The following is a 23,029-nucleotide window of genomic DNA, read 5'->3' on the forward strand; positions in this document are numbered from 1 at the left end:
ATAAAATAGATTAGGGCATTGTTCCTTTTCCTACATATCTTTTCCACATCTTGCATCTTTCTGTGATTCTGGAAAAATCTGAATTGTTTATGATTCTTCAGTTGCTGCTGAATACTTCTTAATATCCAGAATGTCTTTTTTGATGACTGCTTTGAACCAAATACTAGTGATTCTTGAGTTCAGTCTGTGGTGGTTTAGAGGACTACTATGAAACTTGAAATGAAACATTTTAGCAGCTAATACTTTTTTGCTTATATCTATAGTTCATCCAGAAATGGAACCATTAATACCTATTTTATTTGTATCCTTATTTTGGGTTCTGCTTCATAAATTAGGATTTTTATTCTACTTGGTCCAATTACAAATAGTTATACTTCTAGAAACTGTTTACATTTAAGTCAATAATAGTATAGAATGGATGACTTCCCTGAAATCATGTTTTTCACTTCCTGTCATAACTTGATATAAGCAAAGCTGTAACAAATGCTGATGATTTGTTAGTTATATTGCTGCTTAATACAAAGCATGTATCTTGAAGTAAACTGCATAGCATTTTGAATGAATGAAGTAATAGCATAATATTATTAGTGGTTTTAATAAAACATTTAATTCATTTTAACATTGATGTAATAGAAACTGATTTACTGGGAGTGGCATTTAATTAATTTAATTCAATTTAGAGAGTTAACTCTATTACATATTAGTACAGAAAATTACCTCTGAACAGTCATTTCTCATTGGTGACATGCAATAAGTTAATTTAGCTCTGAGTTCGTTTGGGTGCTTTGTGAGTTGTGCTCACTGTTGCCATGGTGATGGGTGCTCAAGCAAGAGCTGTCAACTAAAACAATAAATAGAATAAGCCAGCTCTGCACATTGGCACCGTTGTTGTTAGTCTGTAAACACAGACGTATGGATTCCATTTGCTCTATGTTTGATTTTGGTCTCTTTAGTGTTTTGAGAGGAAGCCACTTGTTTATGCATTTATAATTGATAAAATTGCCCTGGAAGATTTAGCATATATATCTTTGAAAGATGTCTGATTATGTAAACGAATGGATATATGTGCACAGAAGGGTTCATTGTTGTGTGTGCAACAACTGAAAGGAGTGTTGCTAGTTTTCATCAGCTCAGTGATTGTAGACCTGATTTTGCCCAGCTTTGTGTGACTGTATATATGCTTGTATATATGGGAGAAAAAGAGAATGAAGATGAAAGAAGATGCTTTCTTCCTTCGTTTCTTTTGTACAGCAGTTGAGAATTACAAAAACTGCCGGATCTGCATTCCTAGTGTTCCTGAATAATTTAAATGCTGCTTCCCATATATGTCATTAATATATGATAGCCCTACAGACATAACATTCTGTTAAGATTCAGATGAATTAATGAAGACTCTTCCCGATAGTGTATTATTCCAGTTTTTCTCCTTTAGACACTGGAATGTGTCTGCTTTAAAAATTTATTAGCCATCCGAGGAAGGAAATTCTTTTGTCATCTTAGTCCATCTTTTAAATAGTAGAAGTGATAAGTTTATATCAGTTGAATAGTGCCTCTGCTTAGAATATATTTTGAAAGCTTCTGTTATTTAAAGGTGAAAAGCCTAAAAACATAGAACTCCAAATATTTTTTCTGCAGCAGTACTAGATTGAAGTGATCAGAACTGAACAGCAGCTTCAACGTATAGAATGCAAACAGAGCCTTGGTAGTACAGGGGTTTAAGGCACCCTGTTATTAAGCTTATTAAGACCAGCTGCCTGCAATTACTGCAGGGTTCGAATCTCGCCAAGGCTCAAGGTTGACTCAGCCTTCCATCCTTTCTAAGGTAGGTGAAATGAGGACCCAGTTGTGGGGGCAATAAACTGACTTTGTATAAATATATACAAAAAGGATGAAGGCTATTGCTGAGCACATTGTAAGCCGCCCTGAGTCTTCGGAGAAGGGCGGCATATAAATCAAATTAAAAAAAAAAATTACTTAACCATACTTATTTTACTGCAATATGTGAAACATTAAATATGAGTATGCAGGTAAGAAAGTCACATATATAATATCTCAATGTGTCCAAGTATGCTTAGAATAGAGTGCAAAGATGTTGTAGAAATTGACAAGTGTGTTCAAATGAAACATGTTTCCAAGTTTCTTACATTCAGGAATGGGTTTTAATCTTAGGGAGCTTCTTTAGTAAAATGCATATAAACACTTTTTATCTTTTCATGTTAAACATGCAAAGCTGTGTAAAGATAGCTGGGCAAGGCTTCTGTACCTGTCCATAGCCATTTTATTGTTGGAGACAACATATAGTTAAATCCAGGTAATGGATCCATCCATGAGGAAGGGAGTAATTCCACTGGAGCTTAAAGAGATTCTACCTGCTCTTGAAGAAACCATCTCTGAATTCAACAATGCTAGGCAAAGTTTGTTTTGCATCCAAAGTTTCTCTTTTTTAGGGAAGATTATTTAAAAGGTGGCCAGTATGCAGGTTTTAGAGCCCTCTGGATTTGGAGATTTACTGTCTCTTAATTCTAGATATTAAGTTTAATACCTAGTCTTAATATTAAGTCTAGATACGCCCTCAGACATAATCAGTATCCAGCTGCCGATTGAAGAATATGTGACAGTCATGGCCAAGAGAGACTTTACACAACACCATATCCTGTGCCAATTGCTCCCATTCTTGCATCAGGAGATTCTATATATAGTCTCTTCCCATTGGACTATTTCAACAAAGTCTACCAAAGCTGCTGTATAGGATGGAATATCATGTTAGTGATGAGTGTACCATAGTACTGTGGCCTCAACCTTTATGGTTTGACAGCCTGGTGGGAAGTGAGAGAGGAACTGTCCCACGCAAGTGGCAGTCAGCCACGCACAAATTGAGCTATGTGCGCACATATGCCAAACAGTTCCAAACAGGCCATGGTCTGATAGTGAGCCATGGCCCAGGGGTTGGAGACATCTGCCATAGTATGTCTATGTTACCACTACTTAATGAATTGCACTGGATTCCCATTGGCTTTCAGGTGATGATTATTATCTTTGATGCTTTTCATGGAATAGTATCAAATTATCTGTGGAATCCAATAGATTAAATATGAAGCAGTAAGGAGCTTTCAGGCTCTATGGCCATAGTTTAGTTTTTTGAAGCCCTGGTGTTGTGTCAACACCTGTGATTGGCATCTTCAGAGCTAGAATGAGCTGCTTTATAGTGTACCTCTTGGCAGCTCATAGGCAACTGAATACAGGCTGAATGGGCTATGTATTTGAATGCAGCAAGCTGGTATCTGATTGACTGATGTTACCAATGAAACATCAAACATTTCAAGAAAACTGGTTCCAGATTTGTTCCTAAAATAGGTAGACTTCCAATTGGTCTGTTTTGAAGAAATTCCAGGAGAATCAGTTCCTGATTGGCTAGTTTTGGAATCAGGCTACTGATTGGTTTTTTGCATTGGTAGACTTCTGATTGGTCCCCTCCATGAAACAATGACATCTAGTGGTGCCTAGGTAGTGTGCCTTTTCTGTTGTGACACCAGCTGATTGGAGCAGCATTGGATTGGAAAGTCAGGTGAGACCATTTGGAAAATAGATTCTCCACATGTTGTATTTAACATGTTGTATTTTATATTATTATTATATTGTAAGTTATTATTTTGTCTGTTTTTGGTTTGTTTGTTTGTTTGTTTGTTTTTAAATTCCATTTTAGTTACTCAGAATCTCAGTTTACAAGTTGGGCAGCCATATAAATAATTTGTATGTATGTATACATACATACATACATACATACATACATACATACATAGAACCCCAGCCATTAGCTAAACATAAGTAATGTTGTCTGGCATATTTCAAAACTAATTTCCCTGTAATATGTTTTCATTCATTCAAATCTCCAAACTCAGACCTGTCTTTATTTATCTTTAATGTTGAAACATACTCGGAGTACCATTGTACATCCAAAGAAACCAAATGCCTCCTCTAATCTGGCTGAGTTGATTATAAGGTAATATTGAATGTGCCAAGACTTCTTATACGCATAATTTCAGGATGTATCTGAAGCTTGTGATTTGACTACTGCTGTATCAAGTTTCAATTCTGTCTAAGTGGTTATAGGTGCTGTTCATGATGGAATTGTTAATGATACTGACATAACCCTTTGAAGGCTCAGATCCCTGGCTTAACATGGATATAGATATAGGATATAGTTGCTGTATTGATCATATTGCTGAACTTTCAAATAAGTAGATTGCTGACCTCGGCTGGAACACTGCTGCACTTAAGAATCCTTTGAATTGTTGTAATAGCACTGAATCTGCTAGTATACATAATACAGCTCAGGTTAAAGAATGGGAGATTTGGCTGCTGCTTAGCTTGTCTTAACATAGAATGTAGTGTATTAGAGTGGGCTTAAAATTGGATAATGGTCGCTTGTAACTCAATCTTGTAATGACAGAATTTATGGGTTACAGTCAGTTAGTTGTTTGAAATAGAGCCATAGACAGTACTGGGCCACACTATGAAACTAGGATATTGATTGCCTGTAGAATAGTAGCATCTCTTATTTAGGAAGATCATCTGGCATTTGTCCTTGGAAAAGCAGTTCTCCACCCTTTGCTAAAGACATCAACTCTATTGCTGAAGCACTTGAAATATATTTTTTTCTATTGTTTTGTAGGAAGTTAGCACCCACCCCTTTCCTGGAAGAATAAAATATTTTAGGAAATATTAAAAAGGCAGTATATTATATTTCCCTGGATGAGAAATGGAGAAACATGTTTTAAAGACAAAGCAGCTTCCTGCCTCCCCCCCCCCCCACACACACCTTTGTTAATGGGCCAGCGGCAGAAACTCAATCCTTTGTCAAAGGACCATCATCTGCAACACAATAGGACCTATCTAGGACAGAAACTCACCACATGGCATCTGGGAAGATAAATCAGCCAGCAAGGCTAGCTAAGACCCCCACCCCCTGGGAGTCTGACAACCAATCAGGATACTCTTTCTGGGCCCCAGGAAGTTCAAAGCCAAAGAAAGCATAAAACCCGGGGACTCGCTGTATCTCGCCCCTTTTCAGTTCAGGAACTCAAGCCGTGTGATCCTGTCCACCATTAAACCATCTTTCCAAGCAGTCTCCATGTTTCCAGTGTCTCTTTCCCCACTTGGAGCTGAACGCAGAAGGATATTTCTCCAAACAGTTTCAACCTCATGGTGATTTGGAAAATTCCATTCTCCTCTAGTTTCTTTGTTTCAGATCTGAAAACAACACCTACAGCCCTCATTGATTTTTTTTTTTTTTTTTTGGAGCATTAACAGAGGATTTTAGGCCTCACTCATCCTACTAGATCTTAAAATAGCCCCCAAAATAGGTCTCAAGATCTGACAAACCAATTGCAAAAATTGACAAGTGTTAAGGATCAGTAGTTGAATTTGTTTTCAGTCTAAAGAGAAGTCTAATACTATTTTTCATCATCAGATTTTCATGGGCAATGTAGTCTTTATTCTTATACAATCTGACTGCAACAAATAACTGAATGTAGATGATCAAGCTGGAGCAGATTCTGAACTATTTTAGAGCAAATATGTTTTCTTACAAAAACAGGAAAATTAAGCCTTTGAAAGATTACAGACAAATGAATATTGAATCAAAGCTAAATTCCTTCCACATTTTGCTCTGCAGGTGGAATGAGGGGAAAGTGGGAATTTCTAGAATTTATGTACACATTGCAATACTTGTCTGTATTGAAATATCAATATGTTCAGATAAAATATTGTTCATGACCTTTTCATTTTTCTCTGCATATTTCTTTTGAGTATAAAATATATGAATGGGTATGAATGGAGATAACTACTTCAATTCAGTAATCTAAGTCTTCCATATGTTGAATATATACTAAGAATAGACTGCAAAAAGGAAGCAAGCAAAAATGAAAGAAATAATGACAATTGCTGTTAAGGATATAATGTGGGGGGGGGGATAATTATTTCTGCATGGTAAGATCTAAATTAGAGAGCTTCATTTGGGGTTAGTTAAAAGATAAAGCCCCTGAAATGAAGTCTAAGTTGAAACCATCAGTTCTCAAATTCCTAGTCTGAATGCCAGATACTGTAAATATGCAGTCATTAATTCAGAGGACAAGTTTTTTTCCCCTCTCCTTTACAATTTGACCCAAACATAGTGAAACACTATCATGAAATGTGTCACACAACAGGGAGACTCCAGAATACTCAGATAATATAATGAGTCTTTAAAGTCATTTGGCAGCTCACTCTATCAGTCATATCATATCATATCATATATATATATATATATCAGGGATGGGCTTTAAAAATTTTAGCAAAGGATTCTCTGCTCGGTTGCTCAGTGGGTATGGCCATGGCGGCTGTGGCCTAGTCGGCCTCCTGCACCACGGCGGGGGGGTGTGTGTGTGTCCTTCCATGGGCTCCAGAGACTTTCCTCCAGCCTCTGGGAGGGTGAAAACGGCCTCCCCAGGCTCTGGAGGCCCTCTGAAATGGGCCCGTTTCCAGCCTTCATGAACTTCTGGTAGGTCTGTTTTTCACTCTCCCCTCTGCACGTGCCCTGCACTTACCTGCATTCAAAATGGGCCACATGGGAGGGGCGGGGGTGGAGTGGGGCCTGGGAGGGGTGGGGGTGGGGGTGGGGTGGGGCCAGCCAGGAGTGGGATTTGGGGGTTCTCTGAACTGCACAGAATCTTAGCTAGAGGTTCTCCCGAACCCTGTGAACACCCAGCAGCCCACCCCTGATCCATATGAGTGTTAAGTGAATGCTGCATCCAGTGTGGTTCACAGTAAACAAAAATGTAATCATAATTAAATGTAACTATGTTATAGCAATATATTATCCAGAGTGGCATTCTTTAAAAAAACAAATCAACAAAATGTAGTAGTTAATCTTAAAACAGTTAAGAGGAAAGATTCATTTTGTTTACTAACAGAAAAAGGATATTCTCTGACTCAGCAGCTTTCTTTTTAAAAAAAAAATCAAATAAACTCTCTCTTAAGAGAGATAGGTTCAATCCTCATTCTTAAAGTTGGGTGATTAATGCTGCCTACTCTCTTCTGCCTAAGGCTAAGAGATATAATAAGGGTATTCTATATCCTATCCTATCCCTTCTCAAATTAATGACTCTGGGCAGCTAATAATAATGTACAAAAACCCTGCACAAATATAATCAGTATCCAAGCTTAAATAAAAGCACCAATAACAAATTAATGTAACCAGTGAACGGGTTCTGTCAAAGATATGCATCCCAGAGTCCCAGCACAAAGGCCTTTCAAAAAGCCTTACGTTTAATAACTATTTTGTATGCAAGCCAAAAATAATATTCCACATCCCTGTATATCTATATTTCCACAAAGGTACAAAAATAAATCTTAATTCTCATATAAACTGAAGAACTACTTGATTTCATATATTGTAGAACAGCAAATCTTGTTAATCTGCAGATTGACTGCCAGCCAGCTTAGTCCTCAGCAGAGTTCTTAATTCCAAAGGTCCAGATTTCATTAAGATATAGTTGAAGTTTCCTAAATAACTCTCAGAGACTTTTCTGGATGTTTCACATTGTCTTTTTACTTTGAGAGTCAGCTAAATAGATTTTTTAACCTTCTTAGAAACAAAGATTCTCCAAGATAACTTCTCTTTGGCTCCCTAGCCACTGAATATTATATGTACTATATATTTCAAGAACCACAGAAATGGAAGCAAACCCCTGCCACTAGTATTCCTTCACTAAACTCATTGCTGTGAGAGGAGTGAAAATCAACTTAATATAGACATTAGCTAATCAGGATGATTAGTATTGCTTTTGTTCGATTGAAAATGATGAATTAATTTCTGGATGATAGTTCTAGAGAGTGTGAAATATATAACCAGGTAATATAAATGCATTGTTCTTTGTTGCCGTTAGGCATTTGCTAATTCCAAAATTGTTGCATTAGAGCAATTTTAAGACACACTTCAGCAACTCAGTTGTAGTTATACCTTTTTCTTCCTCCTTACACGCATAGCATTATAATACACTTTGATGCTTTTCAGATAGGATGGAGGTAGCTAGCATAAGGTCCTCAGAATGGTTTGTGGATAGCTATAGACTTCCAGATAAAATTTGGATTATAGGCAGAATAAGAGAAAATGGAATGAAATTTGGTGGGGACAATCTTTTTCTTCATATGGTATTCATGGAAATGACCCTATATAATCACTCCATGACATTTTGGAACCAGTTTAGAAAAGGAATACAGGCAGGGAAAGAAATCCTCAGACTACATCATAATTGTTAGTATGTTCCATGGTTGTTAAGTTAATCAATGCAGTAGTTAAGTTAGTAACATAGTTGATAAAAGAATCTGGCTTCCTCATTGACTTTGCTGCTCTGAAGATTGCAAAAGGTGATCACATCACATGACCTCGGGACACTGCAACTGTCATAAATATATGCTACTTTGCAAGTGTCCATATTCTGAACATGCTACCATGGGGTTGCTACAATGATCAAAAATGTGAAAAACATTGAAAAATTTTTCAATGCCATTATAACTTCAAATGGCCACTAAAAGAATGTTTGTAAATTGAGGACTACGTTATTAGATGTAATTCAGTAATGCAATTGTTACGTAAGTATTTGTAGAAATACTGTTGCCCTAAAGTTTCTACAAATATTTGTATAAGAACTGTATATCTTAGTATTTTGTATGATACAGGATCTGTCTTTGCATATCAGCATTTTCAAGATTGGGTCAAATATAGGCATCATTTTTCCATGAGGACAGTAACAGTTATTGATGAGGCAATAGAAGTGTGCTATCAAGAAAGCTAAACTACCTAACAAAGAAAGAAAGGAGTCAATATATTTTAAACCAAGATTGCAACTCTTGTTCCATATTTTCTACAAAGATTCAATATAGATAGTAAGACAGTAGTTCTCCAGGGATTCTGCAGAGATGGAAAAATAATTGATTTTTAAAAGCACAACTTTGAGAGAGACTGTTACCATAGAAAAGTATATATAAAAATAAACATTTAAGGCCCTCAAAATTAAGGTGAAAGAAATTAAATGTGCTTCTTAGCATAATCATACATTTAAGGGACAATAAGAAACAAATCTAGGTGATCCGTGTAATTTGTATAAAGTGATAGGGAATCCTTTTTGAAAAATATGTATAGAATGTTCAGTTCTGGAAATCTTTTCATGAGTAATCTTTTCTAAAAATTTTAAAACTTATGTTGATAGCACATTTTTTTTTTTCTGATCAGTTTACTTGGATCTTTTTTGGGCTCATGGCAACAATGGTTCTTGAGATGAATATGTGAATGTTAAATTGAATAATTTAATTAACCCACTGAAAGTGTTTTGCTATACATGCCTCAGTTTAGCATGATACCTAAATATATTCAGAATTTTCATAATGAATGAATGAATATGTATAGCACAGTGCCCTGAAAAAAAACAACTTTGCTAATACCAAGTTAGTAAAATCTTGTATGGAAGTATTTAAAATTTAAAAGTACTGTACATGAATTTAAAGGCTAAAGTCTAATTGAAATATCCGTGTGTGTCGTTCCCCCCCTCCCACACACACACACTTTTGTTGGCTTCCATCCTGGCACCTCATTTGCAGCCTTACATGCTGCTGTTTAAGGGTGAGAATTAAAGCAGTTTGTCCTTCAGAAGTTTCCTACTCTCATCCCATTCTCAAGCCCTACCCCCATCCCCAATTCTTGAAATTGCTGTTTCAGGCAGCTTGAGCAGGATAAGCTTGGCAAAGAGAGTAGGAATTGTCTGATAGGGAGACAACTCCCCCTTCTACCTGATAAGCCCAAACATTCTACTAAAAATGCTCAAGAAAATTCTATCCTAGAAGAATTTAGTACATAGCTGTTCCCAAATAAAGTTAATTGGCCAAAAATGTCAACGCAGTCCTGGGCGGCATCAACAGAGGGATAACATCAAGATTGTGAGAAGTTATAGTACCGCTCTGTACTGTATAATGAGGCCAGATTTGGAATACTGCATCCAATTCTGGTGGTCACAGTACAAAAAAGGTGCTGAGGCCCTATAAAGTGTGCAGAGAAGCATGACAAAGATGGTTAGAGATCTGGAGACTAAATACAGCTAAGGGAACTAGTTGTGTTGAGCCTAACAAAGAAAATGCTTAGGGGAGTCCTAAGAGCCATCTCCCAGAACTTGCAGGGCTGTCACAGAGAAGAGGGAGTTGATTTATTCTCCATAGCACCTGAGGGCAGGACAAAAAGGAATGGGTAGAAGCTAGGGAGATCCAACCTGGAAATAAAATTTCTGACAGTGTGAATGATTAATCAATCAGTGGAACAAGTTGCCTCCCAGAGTTGAAGGTGCTCCATCACTGGAGGTTTTCAAGAAAACACTGGACAGCCATTTGTCTAGGATGGTATAAGGACCCCTGCCTTGGGCAGGGGGTTGGATTAGAAGACCACCAAGGTCCCTTCTAGCCCCATGATTTTATAATAATGTCTACGAAGACCATGTATTGATGATCATGTCCTCTAATTTCCCAACCATTCATATATAACTAGACCCCCTTGAGAATTAGGTCAGTGTGGTTATGAGTGAGTTTCACATTTTATTTTAAGAGCCTTCTGGACTTTAATTGCCCTATTTGTTTAAAAAAAAGGGGGGGACTTGAAAAATACAGCAGAAATCTGAAAGTAGCCATTGAAATATTATTTTTACAAAGAGTGTTCCTCCCCACCCCCCAGATACCTCATGCAATGAAATTTCCTACAAGTCAAATCATTTAATTATCTAACATTGGATATTTAGATTTTTTCTGCATAGTAGATGACAAAAGGTTTGCTTATGTTAAAAATATAAATGCTTATATAACCTTTGTGATACTTGCATTTTACCAGCAGATGTCTCTGTTGTCAAACTTGAGAGTTTAATAGACAAAGGAAGTAATTTTCTGAATAAAAACTCTCCATTTGAAAATGGGAATTGAGGGGTTAAAATAAGCTTTTCCAATATTAAACTCTTTCATTGCCATTAAAAATAGAACTTGGTGTATTCTTAAGTATCTTGCTTTTTCTGCTTGAGTTCCAGTGTTTCAGGAAAACTTGGGTAAGTTTTCTTTGTATCAGGCTTTGATAGGGGATAGTGAGCGTAGTAAGCTTAGTTCCATTTAAAAGGTGTTTCCTGTTTCAATTTCCTGTTTCAAGGTTGCTTTAACAACTTATTTCTATACATACTCTATACACCATTTTGTGCACGAAGGAAGTAGCTTCTTTAAGGTTGAAGAGAAGGGGGAAAGAGAACAGAAGAGAAAAATTGGCCATTTGATTGGCTGGATGAATAGCTCTGATTTATGTGATCCATCTGTTTCCTGTAATGAATTCATAAACCCATCAAACAATGACCCAAACCAATTACAGGGGGTTGGGTGGGGGAATACACTGGTATGCTATGTTTAATGCAGTGAAGCACTTGCATTGTATAATCAAAAATTCTTCTCACATACAGCACTTTGTAATGGAGCTTGCTGTATTTAATGGAAGCTGTAAATAAATCCTGTCACAGCAGTGGCTAAGAAAGCATTGCTGGGTTTAACTGTTCCATCTCCAGAATGCTTCTTGCAGTGCTCTCTTTCTTTCCCTTCTTAGTGAACCATTGATATGTTTGGAGAGTGGGGCAAGGTGGGTGATGTGGGGACAACCTGGGAGCAAAAGAGTTGTACATTGTACAGCAAACATACAATTATATATTGTACAACCTTAGATGTGAGGAAATTGGGGATCCAAAAGACCAAGAACTCGATGTGAGGCTTATATAGCTTTTATTATTTCCATGTTAATCTTTGCAGAAATGTATTTAAAAGCTGAATAATTAAGATCTGAGTGATTGATCCCGTTCATTGCATTAATAACATTATATGGAATTTCTTAATGCCTTTGCATGGAGTTGGGATGTCACTGAAATATTTTTCTCCACATTGGATTATGAAATTTAGATTTAAAATTAAATATGGGATTATTAGTAGTAGCAAGCAATTAGCTTTATATTGGGAATGTGGGAGATATTTATTAGAAAAATCCAAAGTAATGTGGTTTCCATGTTACTCTGGTTTTGTGTCACAATTGATTCCTGACCTATTTATTTTTTTAAAAGAAGCAGTATATAGTTTTGGAATGGTCTTGTTAGTAAAAATGAAATATTTAGTACGCACAGTGAAATATTTACTCTTATATTTCTTTAACTCCATCATGATGGCATCAGACTAGATTTCATTGTTTGTATCATAAGCTGCTGCTTAAATAATAAGATCCATGGAAATATATTATCATTAGTAAAAGGGCATAACAGTATAACAAAGTTGGAAGGGAACTTGGTGGTCTTCTAGTCCAACCCCCTGCTCAGGCAGGAAATCCTATACTATTTCAGACAAATGGCTGTCCAATCTCTTCTTAAAAACCCCCAGTGTTTAAGTATTCACAACTTCTGGATGCAAGTTGTTCCACTGGTTAATTGTTCTCACCATCAGGGAATTTCTAATTAATACTAGGTTGCTTCTCTCTTTGATTAGTTTCCATCCATTGCTTCTTGTTCTGCCTTCAGGTTCTTTGGAGAATAGCTTGACTCCCTCTTCTTTGTGGAAGCCTCTGAGATATTAGAACTCTGCCATCATGTCACCCCTAGTCCTTCTTTTCATTAAAAAAGATAGTGTCCTCTGTAGATAACGTCTTGTATAACTGGCCTGGTCTTTTCTGTAGATTGACAGATTGGGTTTGGGTTTGGGATCTGATTGGCATGCAAGATTTTAATGATCTAATCAATTTCCACAGTTTGTTAGATCTCTGTGCGAGAGAATGTGTTAATATATCTACAATATATTAAGAGCTATCACTTTCAAAAAGTTCAATTGTGATCAAGAAAAGTGCCTTTAAACCATCTACCATTTAGAAGACATTTGTTGGCTCCACTATCATAAAGAAAATATTTGCAAAATTAATACATTTGTTCAAATCTGCTGGCAATTTCTCACAATGCTTTAAAAAAATTCCACTGTTATTTAGCTAGGGCTGGGTATTATGAAACTGCATGCAAAGGATTTTATCTTAATATATGTCACAACTTAATGCTTTATTACTTTAAAATACCTTTTGCAAATAATTATAGTATTTGCTATACTATACAGTATAGCATATACTGTATTTTCCGGTGTATAAGACGACTGGGCGTATAAGACGACCCCCGAATTTTCCTGTTAAAATATAGGGTTTGGGCTATACTCGCCGTATAAGACTACCCCTCTTCCAACGCACACCAAATAAAAATTAAAAAACATCAATTGGCTAAGCCACAATGTAAAAGCAGCTGTGCTAGACCCAAAATGACCCCTGCAACAAGCAAGAACTTCACACAGCCACAAAAAGCCCCAAAAAATAACTTTCACACTTTACACACACACAACACAACACAACACAACAGGCTCACCCACAATGTAAAAGCAGCTGTGCTAGACCCAATATGGCCCCTGCAACAAGCAGGAACTTCACACAGCCACAAAAAGCCCAAAAAAACAATTTTCACACTTTACACACACAAAATTCCACATACAGCTTTGTGAGATTTTGTATGTTTGTGTAGTTAGAGTGAAACACTACAGAAACACACTAAATTTCAGAAAGCTGCACAAATATTATTTTATTTTATTTTATTTTTATTTTTATATGAAAGCTAAATTTAAAACTTCCTAAACTTTAAATGGCTAGGTCTAAAAAAAGAACAACTAAAAAAATCCCCAATTAACTTTTTTTTAAAGCTCCCAAAGGGGAAAAAATCTTACTCAATAGAACAGAGGTCTCCAACCTTGGCAACTTTAAGACTTGTAGACTTCAACTCCCAGAATTCCTCAGCCAGCTTTGTTTTGCTGGCTGAGGAATTCTGGGAGTTGAAGTCCACAACTCCCTGCCTGCTTGATTGCAGGCAGGGAGTGGCTTGCTGATGGAATGGATTCAGGCAAGCGAAGCAAGGCAAGTGTTGCGATTAGCAGCTAAGGTAAGCAAGCTGGAGGGGGAAAACTTTTTTCCTTTTACATGGCTCTGGCGATCCAAGCTGAGTTGCCTGATTAGCAGGCAACTCAGCTGGGATCGTCAGAGCTTGGATCGCTAAAGCCATGTAAAAGGAAAAAAACTTTTTTTCTTTTACATGGCTCTGGCGATCCCAGCTGAGTTGCCTGATTAGCAGGCAACTCAGCTGGGATCGTCAGAGCTTGGATCGCCAGAGCCATTTAAGGCGTCAGAGCCTTTCGGGCTGGTCTGCCTGGTTACAGGAGAAAGACACCCGGCGTATAAGACGACCCCCGACTTTTGAGAAGATTTTCATGTGTTAAAAAGTCGTCTTATACACCGGAAAATATGGTACTATACAGGGAATCATGGATCCAATTCATTTGTGATCTATAAGATTTTAATTATCTTAGTAGTATAGTTGAGTGTCCTTGTTCAAAATTCTATAATCAGATGAACTTTATTTATGACAGGCACAGTCCTTTTTATTATGTAGTATTTCCCAATCTCTCAATGAATATGAAAGAAGTCTATGTTTTTATACTATCGTATCACATTAAAAACTCCTTTATAATAGTCGAAAAATATTAGCCCTACAAAACAATTTTTAAGGTCATTAATTTTAAGTTGGTAACTGATTACCTCTTTATTCTTACCATTGCTATCAACTGATTAGTTTTTTTAATTATTTTATAGCTCTTAACTGATTGATTACATTTAAATAAATTTACATATTTTAATATACTAATCACTGTGCCATTATAAGGTTGATAAGAAAATAGGCCTTTTTTGTCTTGAGATTAAAATATAGGTTTAATTTGTGCTATATTGGTAACAATCAGGGTGTGGAACTTTTCTTTTTCAGACACAGTCTGGTATAATAGTGTAGAGGAGACAATAATACAAAAGCAGAAAAGTTCCGTCGTTTTAGATGATAGATAGATAGATAGATAGATAGATAGATAGATAGATAGATAGATAGATAGATGATAGATGATAGATGATAGATAGATAGATAGATAGATAGATAGATAGATAGATAGATAGATAGATAGATATAAAACAACTGAACTTTTCTCTCTCTTTATATGTATGTATGTGTGTGTATAAGATCTATCTATATAAGATAAAATGTGTGTTGTTACCTACTTCAACTGAAATGTCACTTTCTGCTTCCTATTGTTTAGAGAAGAAATATACTTTAGCTTAATTGCTATCAACCACATTGGATCAGATCAAAACCTGTTGGGCAAAAGGCTTCCCTTCTGTTTCTGCATGATTCATACATTCCTTTTGAGAACAGACAAGTAGACATGACAGTAATGGCACCCTTTCTTTTCTATAGTTTAGCAACTATTTTGTTTCTGGCAATCAGAAATAAATTGCTGGATATATCCAATCTAAATAACAGTCACTGATAACCATAGCCTCCAAATGCTGTCCAAGTCATTAACTGTGATTCTACTCTTATCTTCCATTACAGGGGTCCGCAAACTGTGGCTCACTACCGGACTGTGGCCTATTTGGAATTGGGCCATGTGAGTGGCTGGCCAGAGTACGTATGTGTGCAGCTCAACTTGCGCGAGTGGTGGGGTAGTGGACACTCGGATGAATGTGCAATGGCCCACCACTCGCGTAAGGCTGCATGTGCGTGCATGCCGGTCTACAGCTTGCATGGCCCAGTTCCCCTCTCTCCTCCCCCAAGCCTGGCTGCCAAGCTGCAGAGGTGGGGGACTGCCATTCTATTAGCTGGTTCTTTAGTTTATGTAAATTTTTATGGATGAGCATTTCATTTTATCAGTGTGTATGCTGAAAGTATGTTAAGGGAAGCTGGACTGGAAGAAGATGAGCAATGGTTTTAAAATGAAATGTTAATAACCTGCACGATGCTGATGATATTATTCTGAGAGCTAAAAATGTAAAAGATCTACACGCTCTAGTAATAAAAACCAAGGAGCACAGTGAAAAAATGGGATTAAAATCAAATATAAAGAAGAGCAAACTAGCCTTAGAATTGTCAATGATAGCTTCTGCCTTTTAAGATCAGCCATCAACATTAAAGGAACAAGCAGTCAAGAAATAGGCCTCAGCATTTAGTTGAGCAACTACAAAGGCTTTGGAAAAGATATTCAGATGCCATGTTGTCTGTATACTTACAAAGATCAGAATTCTACACAACTTTGTAGAAGTGAAAGTTGGATTTTGAAGAAGCAGGGTAACGAGTATTGATGCTTTTGAATTTTGGTGTTGGAGAAGTGTCCCAGGTGATACTATTGCTTGTGTGATTCTGATTGTTAGAGAGTAAGAAGCACCAGAAAACAAAATGGCTGGTAGAAATAAGAAAAACTCTTTTGGTAATGAATCAAAACTCCCCCCCTCCCATAACAACATTTTTTATGAAAAGCTATCTTGAAGTTCATTTTCTAAGAGACTGCAGTCAGTTTAAATCAGAGTGAACACTATAAATTTCTTAAAGGTCAGCTTGAGTATAGTCTAGCAAGATGTACCATATTTTTCGAACTATGCAATGCTCCGGACTATAAGACGCACCTAGCTTTTGTGGAGGAAAACAAGAAAAAAAAAATCTGCCTTTGCCTCTCAGCAATTTTCCTCCTTGCAGTAAACAGCAAACAGCTTGGTCAGCTTCAGCACAGCCTGATTTAGCTTTTTTTTTTTTTTTTTTTTTGAATTTTAAAACAAACTTTATTCATTCTTAAAAAAAACATTTAAAACAAATATAAGAAAAACATACAAGTTTCTCTTAATCGAAGACAAAAATTACATATACATATACAGTACATATACAGTACTCAACTTCATCTATTGACTACTTTCTATTATTATATATACATATATACATACACACAGTGACTTATTTCCTTTTCTATCCATCTGACAGTGCTGTTTTTAATTATGTTAATTTCTTCTAAATTTCATCTTTAACCATTCCCCCTCCTCTGGTTTATCCACTGGTACCATCTATTCCATATTATGAAGTATTTTGAGTCTTCCTTATCCTGTAACTCTAAAGTTAGTTTGTCCATCTCTGATTTAGCATTTTAGATAGTTTAGATAATTTAGCAATTTAGATAGTCTGCCACTGCCTATCCCCACTGCCTGAAACAGGCCAAAAATGGAGAGCTTGGAGATGGAAAATGGGGAGTGCGGAGGCTGAAAACGGGACACAGGAGGCCAAAAATGTGGCACGTGGAGGCAGTGATATGTGGCAGCGGTGATGGGCGGTGGTGATCCCTGCAGCCTGGAACAGCTGATAGGCGGTATTCCAGGAGGCAGATCCAACCGCCAATCAGCTCCTCTTGCTAAATCAGGCTGTGCTGAAGCTGAACAGGCTGTTTGCTGTTTGCTGCAAGGAGGCAAATTGCTGGGAGGCAGAGGCCAAAGGATGGGGGCTGGTGGGTAGGCAGAGCTTTGGCAACATTCGCTGTATAAGATGCACAGACATTTCACCCATTTTTTTTGGGGGGAAGTGCATCTTATACACTGAAAAATACAGTATTGAATAACAATATGGTATCTTCTCAGATTTGAAAAATCAGATTTCTGCTACTTAATTCAGGCATAACTGTAATGGACTTCCCTTCTCTAAGCCAAAAAGAGAAACCTGCATTGGGAAAAGACCACTGGTGTCATGGGTCTTGGTTGACTTTGTTTACAGGAGGCATTCCTGTGACTGTCCGTGGCTATTTCTAAAGAGGCTCTGGATCAAAACTTTCCCATTCCCCTGAAATAGCAATTGGACAAAGGAATAAATACGGTGTATACTGAATAATTTACAACCAGATTTATTGCATAATAATAAAAATTTCAGTACTATTGAGGTCAGCGGGGAAAAAAAAGTGAAATAAAACTATTGGGGGTAGGATGAAAACCACTCGCCAGATAAAAATTGTAAAAAGACATTGGAAAGAGCAGTTCCTTAGCTGTGGTCCCCATCTCTTCGTTCTGTAAATGATTTCTATTTAAGCATTGAATGTAGCTCAAGCCGCATTTGAAAGTGTTGGCATATTTAGTTGAAACTCCTCTAAAAGGAGATTTTTTCCCCCTTTAAATATAAAGCAATAATTTACTGTTGTATGAACAAGCCTCTGTCTTGCAGATAGCACTTTGTTTTTGAAGCTGCAGCAGCAAGGAGAACAAGCTATGTGAATATTCAGAAGAAGTTTTAGTTTAAATTATTGAAAGACATTTCAGTTTACATTATGATTTATCAATGTCTTAATTGAACACTGGATTATGATTCACTAGTTCCATAAAGGTTTGATGCAAAGCTTTGATGAATCCAATGAAAACAAAACAAAAAAAATGATGCTTCTGATCTTTTGCAGATGCACCAGAGGAAAAAGAGGATACCAGGGAAGTTTGTGTAGGCTTGTTCATACAGTATAACCCTAAACATACTTTAACATAATATCAAAATTGACCCTTTGGATAAAGCAGCTGGCTTTTAAATGCTGTTTGAGTACATGAAGTAAAAGACATTTTTGTCTACTTGGATAATGTAATAATTTTTAAAGCTGTCTCTCTTTATTTCTTATATCGTAAAAACAGATGGCAATTATTTCTAGAAAGATGACTAGAGTTTATTTTGGCAAAATTTCTGTTTACCTATTGAAGGAATTTTATCCTTTTGATATTGGCCCTACATTTTTTTGTCATCTAATCTTCAGGCCTGTTGTGCATCTGATATTTAGTTTTTCCAGATTGTCCCTATGCAAAACACTTCTTAAAAATAATTGCAGTTGGCCTGTTGCCATATCTAAGTTATTTCTCAAGCCAGCCATGTGGGTTTTTTTTTTCTGTTATTGGTATGCTTTTTTATTTTTTTATTTAAATAAATAAATATTTATTTATTTAATAGAGATATTTCCATACCTTCTTTTTTAAGACTCTCAAATGGCAACAACTACAATGTCTATCTTTGGGCAGTATTTGGAATTTTGTTGCAAGAATACTCCTGCTTTTTCTTTGAGGAAAAACTTTTCCCATTTAAGCCATTCTGAGAACTGCCAGAAGCATTTGCTTTTGCGCGCATAGTACCTTTTCTTGTCTAGACCTTTGGTTGATCTGGGGTAGCAGCTGCTGTAAAACCCAGTATGTTTGGTCTTATTATTTCTGCCAAGGTTAGTATGTGTGGTCTATTTGAGGGCAGGTGTCTCCCTATGTGTATCCCAAAACACTACCTAGATAGCTTTGTAATATTTTGCTTTAGATAATGAGCACCTGCAATATCTTACATTTGAAAACCTAAAGCAGGGCTTTCTCTGTTAACAAATTACTTTCATCGAAGAGAAGATTGTAATCTGACAATTATATCAGGTAATTGTTTATTTTGTTTGAAATAAAGGCCTCAGAAACTTTTAATGATAATCATGTAATGCTTTAATGCATAATTGCCATATAATACTTGGATGGATTCATCTAGAGATAGCTGAAACACTCAAAACATTTATTATATAAAAATATTAAATTCTAACCAAATATAGATGTGAGCAAAAATACTGCTTTAAAAATGTCTTGGTTTGCACGTAAATGCAGATGGAAGGGCAGCTCCTTTGTGTCTAACTGATCAATTCATAAAGACACTTCAACTCAGATAAAAATAAGCTTCAGTTGTGAGTGGATTAATCAGATAACAATCATATGAGTATATCCTATCTAAATCTTTCTATTTAAATGAGACAAAACCATTTTGTTTGGAAGTATAATAAGTAAATAATATCCATGAACATCTTCCTCATCTCCAATTGTTTTTAGAAAATATCTATATTCTGCTTGTATGTTCTATCACAGTCTATAAGTTAGCCCATTTGTGGCACTTTGGTTCAAAAAATGCTTCCTGTGATAATACCACTTTGTCCAATTTTTTTTTTTTTTTAATTTGATTTATATGCCGCCCTTCTCCGGAGACTCAGGGCGGCTTACAATGCTTTAAGCAATAGCCTTCATTCTTTTGTATATTTTATACAAAGTCAGCTTATTGCCCCCACAAACTGGGTCCTCATTTCACCTACCTTAGAAAGGATGGAAGGCTGAGTCAACCTTGAGCCTTGGAGAGATTCGAACCAGCAGAAATTGCAGGCAGCTGTGTTAATAACAGGGTGCATTAAACCCTTGTACTATCAAGGCTCTTTAATTAATTTTCCAGCATTGCTGCTCCGACAATTCACATGGGTAATCACTTCCTGCTTAGCTCAAGACTGTTTCAACTTTTTCCATTGGTCTGGCCACGCCCTCTTCAGACTTTTTCACTCAGTCTTACTGATGAGACTGGTGTTGGATTTTTCTGAGATATTCAGAGACAAATATTGAGAATAATTCTGTTGGTCTGAAAATTATTTTATTTTGGACTATTTTTTACTTAAATTTATGGTTGGAACTCTGAATTTTTTTGCTGTGTTCTGTGTACTGGTAGGGCTGTGCAATGTACGTGTATTGGGGATTGGGAGCGCTCCCCTCAGCTGCCGGCTGGGCATGGAAGTAACACTGCTAGAACGGAGGCTTAACTCCCCTTTATTGCGCCAACTTTCCTTCAAAAGTCACACCGTTCACCGCAAGTCCAGGAGCAAAGCTCTAAACAAACCTCCAATAGTTCCTGGCTGCTATTAGTCCAGAGGAGCAGCACAGTTCTGGGAGCAGCCACAGTTCAGGGAATTTCGTTCCAAGGAGTCCTCATCATAGGAAGAGTTCACTGGGACTGCAACATAACCAGGAGCAGAACTGTGTCGCTGCAAACTCGCTCATAGCCAGACCAGGCAAATAGGGCAAGGCAAGCAGGGCAAGGCACAGCAAGGTATCCAGACGTTAGTAACAGCACGTGAGACTGGAAAAAGGCAACGCTTGTTCCTTACAAGTGCCCTTTCCAATGGCATCTCATTAAATCTCATTCCCCAGGTAATCCTTGTAAAGAGAGACAGAGCACCCTCCTCCCGACTTGTTGGGTCGCTCTGCGCTGATCCTGTCTCCTCTCCTTGCTCTGGGATGGGGGGGGGAAGAGAGAGAGAAAGTAATTGCTTGTCGCTGGAGCTCCATCACTCCTCTGCTCCGCTGCCTCCCCTCCTCCCCACTTGCTTAGTCATCCTGCACCCTCTCTCCTTCGCTGGCAATCCTTCCTAGGCCCAAGGGACCTGGGACTGCTTCATCCTACTCCTCCAATCATTCCTCCGTCACCCTAGCTCCGTCTCATCATCCTCCTTGGACCCAGGCTCCGATGGCGCCATGACGCTCAGCCTTATGTCTATATTTTTATAGCTTTAATAAGATAAGATTTTTTTAAAAAAAAATCAGAACTTTAATTCTTGCGGCAAAATGTTCTGCATCAGTTGTTCAATTTCACAGTTGTGGATATAGTGAATGATTTTGTATTGCCCCATTAATTTCTGTGTGATTTCATCTATTTTTATATATTTTGACTTAGCAGGTTATGGTAAAAGAAATCAAATGTATTAATAGAATCTTTGTTCTGTTTGATAGTGCATTGTTCTTGGATAATGTTACCTCGGTGGGGATCAGGGTCTGGGTTTTATTCCAGTTAAAAATTCAGGAAATGTTTCTAGTTTTAAGCAGCTGCAGAGATTTAAACAAAGTCAGTGTTTTATCTATATTCCCAATATATACATTCCTGGTTTGTATTAAATGTACTACAAATGTAATTCAGCACAGTCACTTTGAGTTTTACAAATGAAGTTGAAAAGAATGTAAAACACAAAGGCTGATGTGAATTTTGTAGGAAATTTAAGCTATTTTTTAATTCTGCGGTAGTATTGAGTAGCAGAGAAAAGAAGATTGGCATCTCTGCTTCCACCTAAGTGGCTGATTTCCACAATTAGAGATTAATTGAGGCATTTGTGAAAGGCAAAATTAAAGCTTCATTGTAATTTGTTAAGAAAATTGTGGGATTGCATGAATTTGCCTGTAGTCTTGGTTACAGTTTTGACTTAGTTTTGTGTGTACCAGGGCCATGATTTGCTCATTTTGAAGATACTCACTTTTACATCTATATTGTGTTATCGATCATTATGCCTGGTAACATTCAAAGTAGAGAATATATATACTGCTTTCCTACCACATGGTTCTAGCTTTAAAAGTGATCAGAAACATCAGTTGGCTCACAGTCCCAAAGCAAGACTTGTAAGTAGATCTCAGTACACGGAGCATACAACCTTGGCAGTATGCAACTTACGTTAAATACTGATTTGTTTCCAGTTCTAAGTCAGAGTACTAGTTTGACCTTTAAGAACTCTAAACAATGTAGGCTGGAATATCTTAAGGACGGTCTGGTTTCACACATGCGTAGCCTTGCCCTCTGGCCAGCATTTATTTATTTATTTATGAAATTTATTTGCTGCCCATCTTGTATGCAATGACTCTGGGCAGCTTATAGACATTAAAGGATTGAAAACATTAAAAACATCAATAATAGCCAATAAACTCATTAGCAAATAAAATCATTAACATCAGATGGCAAAGGAGGGATGCCTCTTTTTAAAGGCCTCTTCTGCTGTTCTTTACCTACAGAAGTGAGATTGTTGGATATATAAAATGTTACTCATTGATTTGGTGTCCTGACTATGGAAAGGTGGTTCAGTTGCTGCTTGCCTTAATAATGCCCAGTGAAAACATGGAGCAAATAAATATTGGGCATTTAATGGAATTTTTCTTTTGAAGTAATTTACTTTTCATGCTTCTCTTAGTATGTTTTAATAACCAATTTATATTGCTCTAAAATTCCGTTATAAATTGCTGGACTGTACAGAGGATATTAAAATGTTCTGCAAATAAATTTATTATGTAATTATATCATAGTAGAATATGATTCTTAAAAGACAAAATATATAAAGCATACTGAAAAAGCATAATTGATTATTTGTGTAATTTTGGAGCTAACTAAAGTTAGGTGGCTCTTATATTTTAAAGATATAAATAAGAATATTTATGTCTTTAAAATAGGGA

General features: G+C 36.8%; 1 protein-coding gene across 3 annotated transcripts in view; it reads left to right on the forward strand.

Moving 5' to 3' along the window:
- The window catches only part of TNRC6C (trinucleotide repeat containing adaptor 6C), a 148,341-nt gene that overhangs the window by 50,946 nt on the left and 74,366 nt on the right, over window positions 1-23,029 (forward strand). The gene's annotated exons all lie outside the window — the stretch shown is intronic.

This window comes from Pituophis catenifer, unplaced genomic scaffold (genome assembly GCF_029215685.1).
Source record: "Pituophis catenifer annectens isolate HBS135680 unplaced genomic scaffold, rPitCat1.0.hap2 SCAF_2, whole genome shotgun sequence".
Lineage (NCBI taxonomy): Eukaryota > Metazoa > Chordata > Lepidosauria > Squamata > Colubridae > Pituophis > Pituophis catenifer.